This window comes from Pecten maximus, chromosome 4 (assembly GCF_902652985.1).
Source record: "Pecten maximus chromosome 4, xPecMax1.1, whole genome shotgun sequence".
Lineage (NCBI taxonomy): Eukaryota > Metazoa > Mollusca > Bivalvia > Pectinida > Pectinidae > Pecten > Pecten maximus.
The window spans coordinates 4,309,105-4,324,461 of record NC_047018.1 but is presented as its reverse complement, the minus strand read 5'-3'; positions in this window follow the sequence as shown (position 1 = coordinate 4,324,461).

Sequence of the window (15,357 nt, the reverse complement as noted above, 5' to 3'; positions counted from 1 at the left end):
GTAAATATCCATTATAACACTTTGAAAATGTTTTGACCGGCTTACAAAAAAAACATGAAAAGTTTTCGGGTTTTTCTTTAAAGATTTAGATACATATCGGACTGGTTAATTTTGCTGATAAAATCCGGTTTTATTTGTAGCGTTAATTTCCCCATAACTCTACACGACTGTTAAAGAGAATTTACAACTGAGTACTGTCCGCATAAAACGCAATGTACTTCTTGAAAGGTTAATCCATATTTTTTTCATCTGTAAATAATCATCTGATTAAACTCCCCACGCGTGTTTTTGACGGGGGGAAATTCGGTCAACAAACTGAAGAACGTTTATATTGAATCAAGCTAGACCGAGAACCCGCTATATACAGGAAAGGAAAGCCGCGTAACCTTGAACGGCTCTGTGTAGTACAGCACTCTCAAGGATGGGATTATTATAGATATAATCTTTGACATATGTGTTTCTCATTCAGACGTCTGCATGTACATAGCACTCGTGGATGTCGTTAGCGATAGTTTCTGCTACTCTCCCTCATATCCCCATTTCGTCTCACAATGTTACTTCCTCGTCGGAAGGAGAATTATATCCAAACCCAAGCGTAACATCCAATTTAGTTGTGGAAATAGAAAGTCTTCAAATTTGTACTTTTTCAATAAGTTTTGTAATAAAGAAGAACAATTCTTATATCTACAACACGTGTTTAGTTCCGTTGTACATTTTTACGGTGTATTTTCAAATTAGATATATTAATTATAACAAAAATTGCATAATTGTGCCAGTTACAATTACATTGCAGGTATTAGATTAATGACAGCAAAATACTATAAAACGTAAAATCGAATAAGTAGCAATACATGTATGTTGGTATTGGTTTGGTTCGTCGTTCGGAAATGATCGGATTGTGTTAGAGGGTAGTCAAATAGGGTACATTATAGTTAGATTTAGGGTAGTCAAATAGGGTACATTATAGTTAGATTGAGGGTAGTCAAATAGGGTATATTATAGTTAGATTTAGGGTAGTCAAATAGGGTACATTATAGTTAGATTTAGGGTAGTCAAATAGGGTACATTATAGTTAGATTTAGGGTAGTTAGATAGGGTATATTATAGTTAGATTTAGGGTACATTATAGTTAGATTTAGGGTAGTCAAATAGGGTATATTATAGTTAGATTTAGGGTAGTCAAATAGGGTACATTATAGTTAGATTTAGGGTAGTCAAATAGGGTATATTATAGTTAGATTTAGGGTACATTATAGTTAGATTTAGGGTAGTCAAATAGGGTATATTTTAGTTAGATTTAGGGTAGTCAAATAGGGTACATTATAGTTAGATTTAGGGTAGTTAGATAGGGTACATTATAGTTAGATTTAGAGTAGTCAAATAGGGTACATTATAGTTAGATTTAGGGTAGTCAAATAGGGTACATTAGTTAGATTTAGGGTAGTCAAATAGGGTATATTATAGTTAGATTTAGGGTAGTCAAATAGGGTATATTATAGTTAGATTTAGGGTAGTCAAATAGGGTACATTATAGTTAGATTTAGGGTAGTCAAATAGGGTACATTATAGTTAGATTGAGGGTAGTCAAATAGGGTACATTATAGTTAGATTTAGGGTAGTCAAATAGGGTACATTATAGTTAGATTGAGGGTAGTCAAATAGGGTACATTATAGTTAGATTTAGGGTAGTCAAATAGGGTACATTATAGTTAGATTTAGGGTACATTATAGTTAGATTTAGGGTACATTATAGTTAGATTTAGGGTACATTATAGTTAGATTTAGGGTACATTATAGTTAGATTTAGGGTAGTCAAATAGGGTACATTATAGTTAGATTTAGGGTAGTCAAATAGGGTATATTATAGTTAGATTTAGGGTAGTCAAATAGGGTACATTATAGTTAGATTTAGGGTAGTCAAATAGGGTACATTATAGTTAGATTTAGGGTAGTTAGATAGGTTACATTATAGTTAGATTTAGGGTAGTCAAATAGGGTACATTTTAGTTAGATTTAGGGTAGTCAAATAGGGTACATTATAGTTAGATTTAGGGTAGTCAAATAGGGTACATTATAGTTAGATTTAGGGTAGTTAGATAGGGTACATTATAGTTAGATTTAGAGTAGTCAAATAGGGTACATTATAGTTAGATTTAGGGTAGTCAAATAGGGTATATTATAGTTAGATTTAGGGTAGTTAGATAGGGTACATTATAGTTAGATTTAGGGTAGTCAAATAGGGTATATTATAGTTAGATTAAGGGTAGTCAAATAGGGTACATTATAGTTAGATTTAGGGTAGTCAAATAGGGTACATTAGTTAGATTTAGGGTAGTCAAATAGGGTACATTATAGTTAGATTTAGGGTAGTCAAATAGGTATATTATAGTTAGATTTAGGGTAGTCAAATAGGGTACATTATAGTTAGATTTAGGGTAGTCAAATAGGGTACATTATAGTTAGATTTAGGGTAGTCAAATAGGGTATATTATAGTTAGATTAGGGTAGTCAAATAGGGTACATTATAGTTAGATTTAGGGTAGTCAAATAGGGTACATTATAGTTAGATTTAGGGTAGTCAAATAGGGTACATTATAGTTAGATTTAGGGTAGTCAAATAGGGTACATTATAGTTAGATTTAGGGTAGTCAAATAGGGTACATTATAGTTAGATTTAGGGTAGTCAAATAGGGTACATTATAGTTAGATTTAGGGTAGTCAAATAGGGTACATTATAGTTAGATTTAGGGTAGTCAAATAGGGTACATTATAGTTAGATTTAGGGTAGTCAAATAGGGTACATTATAGTTAGATTTAGGGTAGTCAAATAGGGTACATTATAGTTAGATTTAGGGTAGTCAAATAGGGTACATTATAGTTAGATTTAGGGTAGTCAATAGGGTACATTATAGTTAGATTTAGGGTAGTCAAATAGGGTACATTAGTTAGATTTAGGGTAGTCAAATAGGGTACATTATAGTTAGATTTAGGGTAGTCAAATAGGGTACATTAGTTAGATTTAGGGTACATTATAGTTAGATTGAGGGTAGTCAAATAGGGTACATTATAGTTAGATTTAGGGTAGTCAAATAGGGTACATTAGTTAGATTTAGGGTAGTCAAATAGGGTACATTATAGTTAGATTTAGGGTAGTCAAATAGGGTACATTATAGTTAGATTTAGGGTAGTCCAATAGGGTACATTAGTTAGATTTAGGGTACATTATAGTTAGATTTAGGGTAGTTAGATAGGGTACATTATAGTTAGATTGAGGGTAGTCAAATAGGGTACATTATAGTTAGATTTAGGGTAGTCAAATAGGGTACATTAGTTAGATTTAGGGTATATTTTAGTTAGATTTAGGGTAGTCAAATAGGGTACATTATAGTTAGATTGAGGGTAGTCAAATAGGGTACATTATAGTTAGATTGAGGGTAGTCAAATAGGGTACATTATAGTTAGATTGAGGGTAGTCAAATAGGGTACATTATAGTTAGATTTAGGGTAGTCAAATAGGGTACATTATAGTTAGATTTAGGGTAGTCAAATAGGGTACATTATAGTTAGATTTAGGGTACATTATAGTTAGATTTAGGGTAGTCAAATAGGGTACATTATAGTTAGATTTAGGGTAGTCAAATAGGGTACATTATAGTTAGATTGAGGGTAGTCAAATAGGGTACATTATAGTTAGATTTAGGGTAGTCAAATAGGGTACATTATAGTTAGATTTAGGGTAGTCAAATAGGGTACATTATAGTTAGATTTAGGGTAGTCAAATAGGGTACATTATAGTTAGATTTAGGGTAGTCAAATAGGGTATATTATAGTTAGATTTAGGGTAGTCAAATAGGGTACATTATAGTAAGATTTAGGGTAGTCAAATAGGGTACATCATAGTTAGATTTAGGGTAGTCAAATAGGGTACATCATAGTTAGATTTAGGGTAGTCAAATAGGGTACATTATAGTTAGATTTAGGGTAGTCAAATAGGGTATATTATAGTTAGATTTAGGGTAGTCAAAAAGGGTACATCATAGTTAGATTTAGGGTAGTCAAATAGGGTATATTATAGTTAGATTTAGGGTAGTCAAATAGGGTACATTATAGTTAGATTTAGGGTAGTCAAATAGGGTACATTATAGTTAGATTTAGGGTAGTCAAATAGGGTACATTATAGTTAGATTTAGGGTAATCAAATAGGGTATACCGGTAGTTAGATTTAGGGTAGTCAAATAGAGTATATTACAGTTAGATTTAGGGTATAGTCAATATGATACGGGGTCGTATATTATCGTTGGTCAATATTAGTTAGCATTTGTTGTAACCAAACGTGACTGGTTGTTATTCAATTTGAATATAATTAGTGAGGTTTTTTTTTTATGTTCATGCTTTGCTAGAGCCTCCATTGAAATGTTATAGTGTCTACACTCCTGTAATTAACATACAAATGTATTGGTCCTCGGTATGATATCCAGACACTCTCCCATTAAATTTACTTGTAGTACATCATGTTCGATTTAATAATGGTACATATTTGTTGATCAAATCTTTTACCGTATTTATTTTGTTGCTTTGTATACGACATGAAATAGCTCTAAACTGAAATGTATGGATCTGTAACGCCAGAATAAAATATATCACATTTTTATAGGTTCTTAGAATCACTGACGATTCTTAGAAAGACAAAACAACTGTATGATATAGTTAAATTCATTTCTGGCTCTTCTGTGTTAAACTCTCAATTTACAAAGGTGTCGATATCTTGTGACTTTTGTACAATTCTCAGTCAAATTCTCAAAAAAATGATCTTATGCAAAATGGCCTGATTTCAGATGACAATGTAACTATCATTACCTTCATCGAAATAACAATGCTACGGCGTTGTAACTGTCTTTTCACACAAACGTTGATCATGTTAAAAAGAGAATATCTTTACTCTGCGTTAACGACTAAGAAAAAAACATTCGCTGCATTTTTACGATTTTTGGCAAATTAAGAAAGCACCATGAACTAGATGTACTTCGTGACCCAAGGACGTAAACTGTCTGGTAGTACGTGTCACGCGCCAAACAGACCGTAGACGCGTGGAAAAGGGTAGGTCTTGCATCAGTCTAATATCATGTAGTACGGTATCTAGTTCAGGTAGATTAACAGAATTGTAATAATACAATAACAAAAAAGTTGAAAACTATATCTAATAAATGTGGGTTCCTTCCCAGCACAGAATTGATATTCTTAATTCAATAATGACTAAATAAATCATTATTGTTATTGTGCTCTCTACGCTTTGTCGGAAACATACAGTAATATATGTCAAACACCGTGATTTCGTCACCCATCCAATCAAACCATAATGTACAACCTATGTTAAACATCGTGATTTCGTCACCCTTCCACTCATACGGCGTGTTGGTCCTCAGGATTGCATCATGCTGATTCAGCACTAGTGTAACAAGAGAGTACACTAAAAAATATGGCCCCCAAAAAAGTCATGGTCATCGAAACCTCTACCGCCTATGTAGTCATATCTGAGATTCTTGTTAAACATCCTACACGAAAGCTTACTAGTAGATTGTTTAAGGATAGGTACATTTGTTTGTAGGTTACTTTTATGGTATTTCAATATAATTTAATTTTGTATGAAACACGCATTTTCATTGCCTGAAATAATTTTGTTATACCTCCATCACAAAATGTTTGACGTTGCGAAATGTAACGTCATTTTTGATTGGCTGATGACGTTGCGTAATAATTTATCACAGAAAAGAGTTCGCCAAAGAAAGTGAAATATCTTGGTGTGTATAAGACGAAATTAAATTATAAGAATTAACATTAATTATTTTTTCTGTTATACAGTCATAGCATACAAAAAACTGGAGTGTACTCTCTTCATAAACCGCTTCGCGGTTTATTTAGAGTACACTCCAGTTTTTTCTGTTATGACTGTATAACAGAAAAAATAATTGATGTTAATCCTTAAATATTTGGTGCATGTAAGAGGGGGGTACTGTTTACTTATAAGTCCATATAAGTGATAAAACTGAATAAATTGGTTATATTAACAATGCATTATGATGCTATCACCTACATTTATATATTCATTTTGAATTGGTGACATCACCATTACCTTCATCTAATTGGTATAGGTTTATAAAACGCTGCAAATGATCCTGTTGTGGTGACATTAGCATTCATCTTGGTAACAACTTTTGTTAAGACATGATATTATAATGAATCATGGAGTCATCATAACGCATTGTGAAATCACTGTAATGATAGGTGGCATAACCAATCCTAACTGAATATGTGATAGGAATATCCCTACAATAAATGAACGACATACTTCATATGGTACATTACAATGGGTACGTGACAGGCCTACCACTACAATGGGTTCGTGACAGGCCTACCACTACAATGGCTATGTGACAGACCTACCAATACATTGGATAGGTGACAGACCTACCACTACAATGGATAGGTGACAGACCTACCACTACAATGGGTACGTGACAGGCCTACCACTACAATGGGTACGTGACAGGCCTACCACTACAATGGGTATGTGACAGACCTACCACTACAATGGGTACGTGACAGGCCTACCACTACAATGGGTACGTGACATACCTACCACTACAATGGGTACGTGACAGGCCTACCACTACAATGGGTACGTGACAAGCCTACCACTACAATGGGTATGTGACAGGCCTACCACTACAATTGGGACGTGACAGACTAACCACTACAATGGGTACGTGACAGGCCTACTACTACAATGGGTACGTGACAGGCCTACCACTACAATGGGTACGTGACAGGCCTACCACTACAATGGGTACGTGACAGGCCTACTACTACAATGGTTACGTGACAGATCTACCACTACAATGGGTACGTGACAGACTAACCACTACAATGGGTACGTGACAGGCCTACTACTACAATGGTTACGTGACAGATCTACCACTACAATTGGTACGTGACAGGCTAACCACTACAATGGGTACGTGACAGGCCTACTACTACAATGGGTACGTGACAGGCCTACCACTACAATGGGTACCTGACAGATCTACCACTACAATGGGTACGTGACAGGCCTACTACTACAATGGGTACGTCACAGGCCTACCACTACAATGGGTACGTGACAGGCCTACCACTACAATGGGTACGTGACAGGCCCACCACTACAATGGGTACGTGACAGACCTACCACTACAATGGAAACGTGACAGGCCCACCACTACAATGGGTACGTGACAGACCTACCACTACAATGGGTACGTGACATGCCTACTACTACAATGGGTACGTGACAGGCCTACCACTACAATGGGTACGTGACAGGCCTACCACTACAATGGGTATGTGGCAGACCTACCACTACAATGGGTACGTGACAGGCCTACCACTACAATGGGTACGTGACAGGGCTACCACTACAATGGGTACGTGACAAGCCTACCTCTACAATGGGTACGTGACAGACCTACCACTACAATGGGTACGTGACAGACCTTCCACTACAATGGGTACGTGACAGGCCTACCACTACAATGGGTACGTGACAAGCCTACCACTACAATGGGTATGTGACAGGCCTACCACTACAATTGGGACGTGACAGACCTACCACTACAATGGGTACGTGACAGACCTTCCACTACAATGGGTACGTGACAAGCCTACCACTACAATGGGTACGTGACAAGCCTACCACTACAATGGGTATGTGACAGGCCTACCACTACAATTGGGACGTGACAGACTAACCACTACAATGGGTACGTGACAGGCCTACTACTACAATGGGTACGTGACAGGCCTACCACTACAATGGGTACGTGACAGGCCTACCACTACAATGGGTACGTGACAGGCCTACTACTACAATGGTTACGTGTCAGATCTACCACTACAATGGGTACGTGACAGACTAACCACTACAATGGGTACGTGACAGGCCTACTACTACAATGGTTACGTGACAGATCTACCACTACAATTGGTACGTGACAGGCTAACCACTACAATGGGTACGTGACAGGCCTACTACTACAATGGGTACGTGACAGGCCTACCACTACAATGAGTACATGGCAGGCTAACCACTACAATGGGTACGTGACAGACCTACCACTACAATCGGTACGTGACAGGCCTACCACTACAATGGGTACGTGACAGGCCTACTACTACAATGGTTACGTGACAGATCTACCACTACAATGGGTACGTGACAGACCTACCACTACAATGGTTACGTGACAGACCTACCACTACAATGGGTACCTGACAGATCTACCACTACAATGGGTACGTGACAGGCCTACCACTACAATGGGTACCTGACAGATCTACCACTACAATGGGTACGTGACAGGCCTACCACTACAATGGGTACCTGACAGATCTACCACTACAATGGGAACGTGACAGGCCTACTACTACAATGGGTACGTGACAGGCCTACCACTACAATGAGTACATAGCAGGCTAACCACTACAATGGGTACGTGACATGCCTACCACTACAATGGGTACGTGACAGGCTCACCACTACAATCGGTACGTGACAGGCCTACCACTACAATGGGTACGTGAAAGGCCTACCACTACAATGGGCACGTTACAGGCTACTACCACTTCAATGGGTACGTGACATACCTACCACTACAATCGGTAATTGACAGGACTACCACTACAATGGGTACGTGACATGCCTACTACTACAATGGGTACGTGACAGACCTACCACTACAATGGGTACGTGACAGGCCTACCACTACAATGGGTACGTGACAGACCTACCACTACAATGGGTACGTGACAGACCTACCACTACAATGGTTACGTGACAGACCTACCACTACAATGGGTACCTGACAGATCTACCACTACAATGGGTACGTGACAGGCCTACCACTACAATGGGTACCTGACAGATCTACCACTACAATGGGTACGTGACAGGCCTACCACTACAATGGGTACCTGACAGATCTACCACTACAATGGGTACGTGACAGGCCTACTACTACAATGGGTACGTGACAGGCCTACCACTACAATGAGTACATGGCAGGCTAACCACTACAATGGGTACGTGACATGCCTACCACTACAATGGGTACGTGACAGGCCTACCACTACAATGGGTACGTGACAGACCTACCACTACAATGGGTACGTGACAGGCCTACCACTACAATGGGTACGTGACAGGCCTACCACTACAATGGGTACGTGACAGGCCTACCACTACAATGGGTACGTGACATGCCTACTACTACAATGGGTACGTGACAGACCTACCACTACAATGGGTACGTGACAGGCCTACTACTACAATGGGTACGTGACAGGCCTACCACTACAATGGGTACGTGACAGACCTACCACTACAATGGGTACGTGACAGACCTTCCACTACAATGGTACGTGACAAGCCTACCACTACAATGGGTATGTGACAGGCCTACCACTACAATTGGTACGTGAAAGGCCTACCACTACAATGGGCACGTTACAGGCTACTACCACTTCAATGGGTACGTGACATACCTACCACTACAATCGGTAATTGACAGGACTACCACTACAATGGGTACGTGACATGCCTACTACTACAATGGGTACGTGACAGACCTACCACTACAATGGGTACGTGACAGGCCTACCACTACAATGGGTACGTGACAGACCTACCACTACAATGGGTACGTGACAGACCTTCCACTACAATGGGTACGTGACAAGCCTACCACTACAATGGGTATGTGACAGGCCTACCACTACAATTGGTACGTGAAAGGCCTACCACTACAATGGGTACGTGACAGGCCTACCACTTCAATGGGTACGTGACAGGCCTACCACTACAATGGGTACGTGACATGCCTACCACTACAATGGGTACGTGACAGGCCTACCACTTCAATGGGTACGTGACATACCTACCACTACAATGGGTACGTGACAGGCCTACCACTACAATGGGTACGTGACATGCCTACCACTACAATGGGTACGTGACAGGCCTACCACTACAATGGGTTCGTGACAGATCTACCACTACAATGGGTACGTGACAGACCTACCACTACAATGGGTACGTGACAGGCCTTCCACTACAATGGGTACGTGACAGGCCTACTACTACAATGGGTACGTGACAGGCCTACCACTACAATGGGTACGTGACAGGCCTACCACTACAATGGCTATGTGACAGGCTCACCACTACAATGGGTACGTGACAGACCTACCACTACAATGGGTACGTGACAGGCCTACCACTACAATGGGTACGTGACAGGCCTACAACTACAATGGGTATGTGACAGGCCTACAACTACAATCGGTACGTGACAGGCCTACTACTACAATGGGTACGTGACAGGCTCACCACTACAATCGGTACGTGACAGGCCTACCACTACAATGGGTACGTGACAGGCCTACCACTACAATGGGTACCTGACAGGCCTACCACTACAATGGGTACGTGACAGACCTACCACTACAATGGGTACGTGACAGGCCTACCACTACAATGGGTACGTGACAGGCCTACCACTACAATGAATAGGCGAGGGATTAGTAAGGGATGAGGGGTTGACTCCATTACCTGTAATTAAGATGCCCTCTTAATCTCTCAAACTAATTATAAGGCGTGACCGTAGTGAGTGATGAGGGATATACACAGCGCTTACGCCGGGTTTATTTATAGCTCGATATGTCCAAACACGATGTGTATTTGATCAGAATAGCATAAAAACTATGAAAATTTGATTATTGATTCATTCTTCAACTATGAGTTGGAAGGAAAACTTGAATTATCTGAGAAAGGTTGGTATTTACATGGTTGGTTTTCACGCCATCCATCAATTTCTTCACGAAATCGATGCTTACAGCTTACGGCGTGCTAAGACTATAAAAGTTAATATATCAAGGTATCGATGCTTTCCGGGACTGAAAGCGCTGATGTATCGCTATATCATTCACAACCACATGTGCTTGCATAGAAAATGCGAATTTAAAAAACAAATGATATCAGTGTTATGTGTACTGTGTAAAAGTGAAGCTTGTACTTTACAGAGTATACATACCACTGTCATATATATAAAAAAAAAAAAATGAAAATCACATTTTCTATGCAAGCGCCTGTGCTCAAAACCAGACCCGCCAATATTTATTTGTTCTAAAAGACATCTTCAACAGTTAAATGCAAGACCTCACAGAAGTTTAGATGGAGATATTGAGTGTCGATTCAAAGAAGCCAAGGATAGTGAAGAGAAAAAAGCTCAAAGCCTTTATAATAGCGACCAACAGACGCACGTTTCAAGGGGACTAAGAACAAATATGAACAGAAGACATGTTCACCATTAAAGCATGATACATCCGCCTAGGTACTCAGGATACCTATCTACATGGAATACAATAGGTCAACAAATGGAGAGATGACTTGTTTAAAGAGGAGACGGTATTAAAACGAAGAAAGAAAACAGAATCAGGAAGTATATGTAAAATGGTAAATCTAACAGATGGATCAAAGAGACCAACGTCCAAAACCTATAAAGGGCCCAATAAACGAGTCTATATAACACATTCTCTTAAGCAAACAAAATAAAGAAACATAACAAGTGCTGACTAATTACCTAATCCAGTCATTCAGTAGAGATATTCTTTTTAAAGAAGCATGAATTCAGTGTAACTGAAATTCCTCAGTTTAACATTTCACTTACAAATAATTTACTTAACTTGAACACAGAGGGGCGCCGATAAAAATACGGCTTGGTGTACAAAATTCTCAACTCTGAATAAACGGGTCATATTGATATATGATGGGTTTTATCTTCAACTTCTCTTCTACATATTATACCATCTTCACTAGCCAATGCTTCTGATTACGGGAGTGAAACGTAATCAAAAGCCATGGCTAGCGAAGATGATATTCTACATAATAAACACAATCATTGGGATCTAGCGATACGTTGGTATCTACCAGTCTCAACACTTACATCGTGTGCTTGTATCCTGAACTTTATAGTAAAGATATTTTTAATGTAACAGTTAAAGACTTCGAGAGATACAACTGCAATTCAAATCGATCTACAATATGCTGACATAAAATACATTAAGAATTTTCGAAATTGTTTCTCAACTCTTGGGTAAAAATAGCATGTACCCGTTGAGTGTATAACAACAACAAATGTTTTTCATTAGGAACACACTTGGTCAACCAGACGTCATAGAATCCGAGACTACTTAGCTCTTGCTTTACATGATACACAGAATTCAGTTCACACATTGGCTTTGTTATGTTATGCTCTAAAACGTCAAATAGTTACAATTTAGTTGTTTCACGATTTAACATGAATCTTTTCATTTTCCTGTTTAACAAGAAGAAAACTTTTCTACCTTGGGAAGCAAAGTTATTAAACACAACAGTAAATTTTCCATTTTAGCTAAAAATTCGGCCAAGGTAACAAAATTGATCAACCAACTCAATGAGCATACCATTGTAAGTTCAACGTTCAATAGGATAACTCCTTTTACTTTTCCTGAAAGTCTAACATGTTTTGAAGGTCCTGTATTTCTTCTAAAAACAGGACGATATCGTCTGCAAATGAACGGGTTAATAAACTGCAACTGATAGCTTTGCTTTGACAATTAAAATTGATTGTCTCTGATTCTATATAATTAGTGAATAAAGAAACCAAATCGGGGACAACGATTCCCCTTGTAATAATCCAACCACCACAACATAGGGCAAAGATGCTGACGAAATCGTGAGAATTACATGTGCCACCACCACAAGAGGTAAATGTGTTACGTTCATCACCACCGCCGACTCCAAAGCGGACCTTTGTCTTTTAACATCCTTTCACAGCCAAAGTTTCGGGACCAACATCATGTGGAAAGACTTGTTTTGTTAAAAGCCTGCTTCAGAGTTGTATGACGAAAATAGAGCCCGAACCTCAGATTCATATATGACTTCACGAAAGATGGCAACCAATGTATGATATTATAACTTCAGCTGTTACACTAACAATTGAATTCATAAAGGGGGCACCTCTAGATTTGGATCAGGATTCGTTTATAAATCTTAATGTCAGAAACTTAATAGTGCTACGAGGGCTAATTGATATGTTGTGAGCATCATATTGAAGGATTTTTGCCGGACATATTGTATTATTTCAACATAACCCCCTTCAGTATTTATACACTTTAGCCAGCGGTGTTTAAGGGCCTCAATGCCACTTTTATAGAACTCCTTTTCTTGGCTGTTCAGAAAGTCATCCACGGCATGTATGACGTCATCATCGGACTAAAAGTGGGTGCCTGAAATAGCTGTTTCAGTTTTGGAAATAGATGAAAGTCTGATGAAGCGAGATCAGGTGAATAAGGCGGATGCTCAATCAATTTAAAGACTTGTGAACAGGAGCATTGTCCTGATAAAATAACACACCTTAAGTGAGCTTTCCGCGGCGCTTAAGTTTAATTGTGTTTTCTCGTAACTGCCTCAGAAGTGAAGAATAGCATGTGCCGTTGATTGTTTGCCCCATTTGGAGATAATCTATCAGCAGAATACCATCTGCATCCCAGAAAACCGAGGAAATAACCTTCCCAGCTGATGGCACAGTCTTTGCCTTCTTTGGCGCGGGAGAGCCAGGGTGCTTCCATTGTTTCGATTGTTGTTTGGCCTCTGGAGTAAAATGATGGACTCATGTTTCATCCATAGTGACAAATCTCTGAAGAAAGTTTGCAGGATCTTCCTCAAAAAGTTTAAGATTAGCACGCGATAATGTGCGCCTGGTGTGCTTCTGATCAACTGTCAGAAGTCTTAGTATCCATCGGGCCGAAAGCTTTCCCATTGCAAGATCCTCGGTCAGAATGGAATGTACTTTTTCCTGTCAAATACCAACTCTACTGGTTATATATCTTGTATGTCAGTCATAACAATATCATGAACTTTATAGACCATTTCTGGTGTTTCAACATTGACAGGCCTTCCAGGACGGTGGACATCCTCAAGGCTCTGTCGGCTGCGCTTAAATTCCGTCGCCCACCTTTTCACTGCAGCATATGAAGGGACAATTAAGGTGTTAAACCTTTTTTATGCAAATATTGGATCACTGCTCTTTCACCGATCTTGTCCATTTTGCAGAAGCTGCTTGTCTTGTTTACTTAGAGTGCTACCTCGTCGATATAAACAAACCAAATGAGACCAGTCCTTGGGTACAGGGCCCTATATAGTTAAGAGAAGAGTAGGACTTAAAAAGAATATCCTTGCGTGCCTCTTTCAATACGAGGCTCACAACATATCAATCATTCCTCGTCAATGATCCCATGTCTATGATATTCAAGGACCGGTGTAACAATGAACTGTTTACGGACGGTAGTCATCACAGGAATCTTTCTGTCATAGTATTACAACAAATATCTGACTCATCTGACTCAAAGAAGAAACTGTCACTACATAGTGATGTTTGATAACCCGGCTGATAGGCGGCAGACCACGACATTGGCTAGGCAAATGTATCCGGAAAGACCCCAACATCTGATACGTCATTTTAACGAAGCTACGGATAAACCATACTGTTAACCATTGGTGGATCTGAAACCAACTACCCCTTAATCTCTACGTCTGCACGGTAGGGGTGTTGTTATCAGAATGAACCCATTTTAAAACCTGTGGTCATTTTATAACCTCGTCCGGAAACACTTTGCTGCGCCAGTGTTGTTATTCAATGTGAAGGCGTCACACATTTATTTTGAATCATATTGTTTTTTTCTAAAGTACAATTATCAGAACAAAGTGGATGCTTCTCCCATCGAAATGTTTCATTTTGCCATTCGTTACACTCTTATGCTTCCGGAACATCACGTCTGATCCTGGTACTTTATCAATGCTCAACATACAGATTTAGGTTTTTGAGGACCCTAAGTACTTTATTCTAGACGGCTAAAGCTTGTTACCTGCGAGGCATATCTTGGCCAACGCCCCTTCTTTGTTGATGAATACCAAACCCGAAGAAAAAAGTGTTTTTGCGTATGTGAAAATGTGTCACTTTAATCGACAGAACATTTGCTTTATATCACTCATCTGGAACACGTTTTCTCTGGGAATCACTCGGATTCAGAATTATCAGGTTTAAGAAGAAATTAGACAAATTGCTCTATATGTCATCACTGTGGCTAATCAGAATGGTCTGGTCGTTAAAGTTCTGGCTGGTTGTCTCAATGAGTTCTGTTTAAACGCCAGATTAGTGGGTAAAAATCAATAAGCAATACTCACTCACTACAAAGAACATACCATACTCCCATCCCGTGATTTTC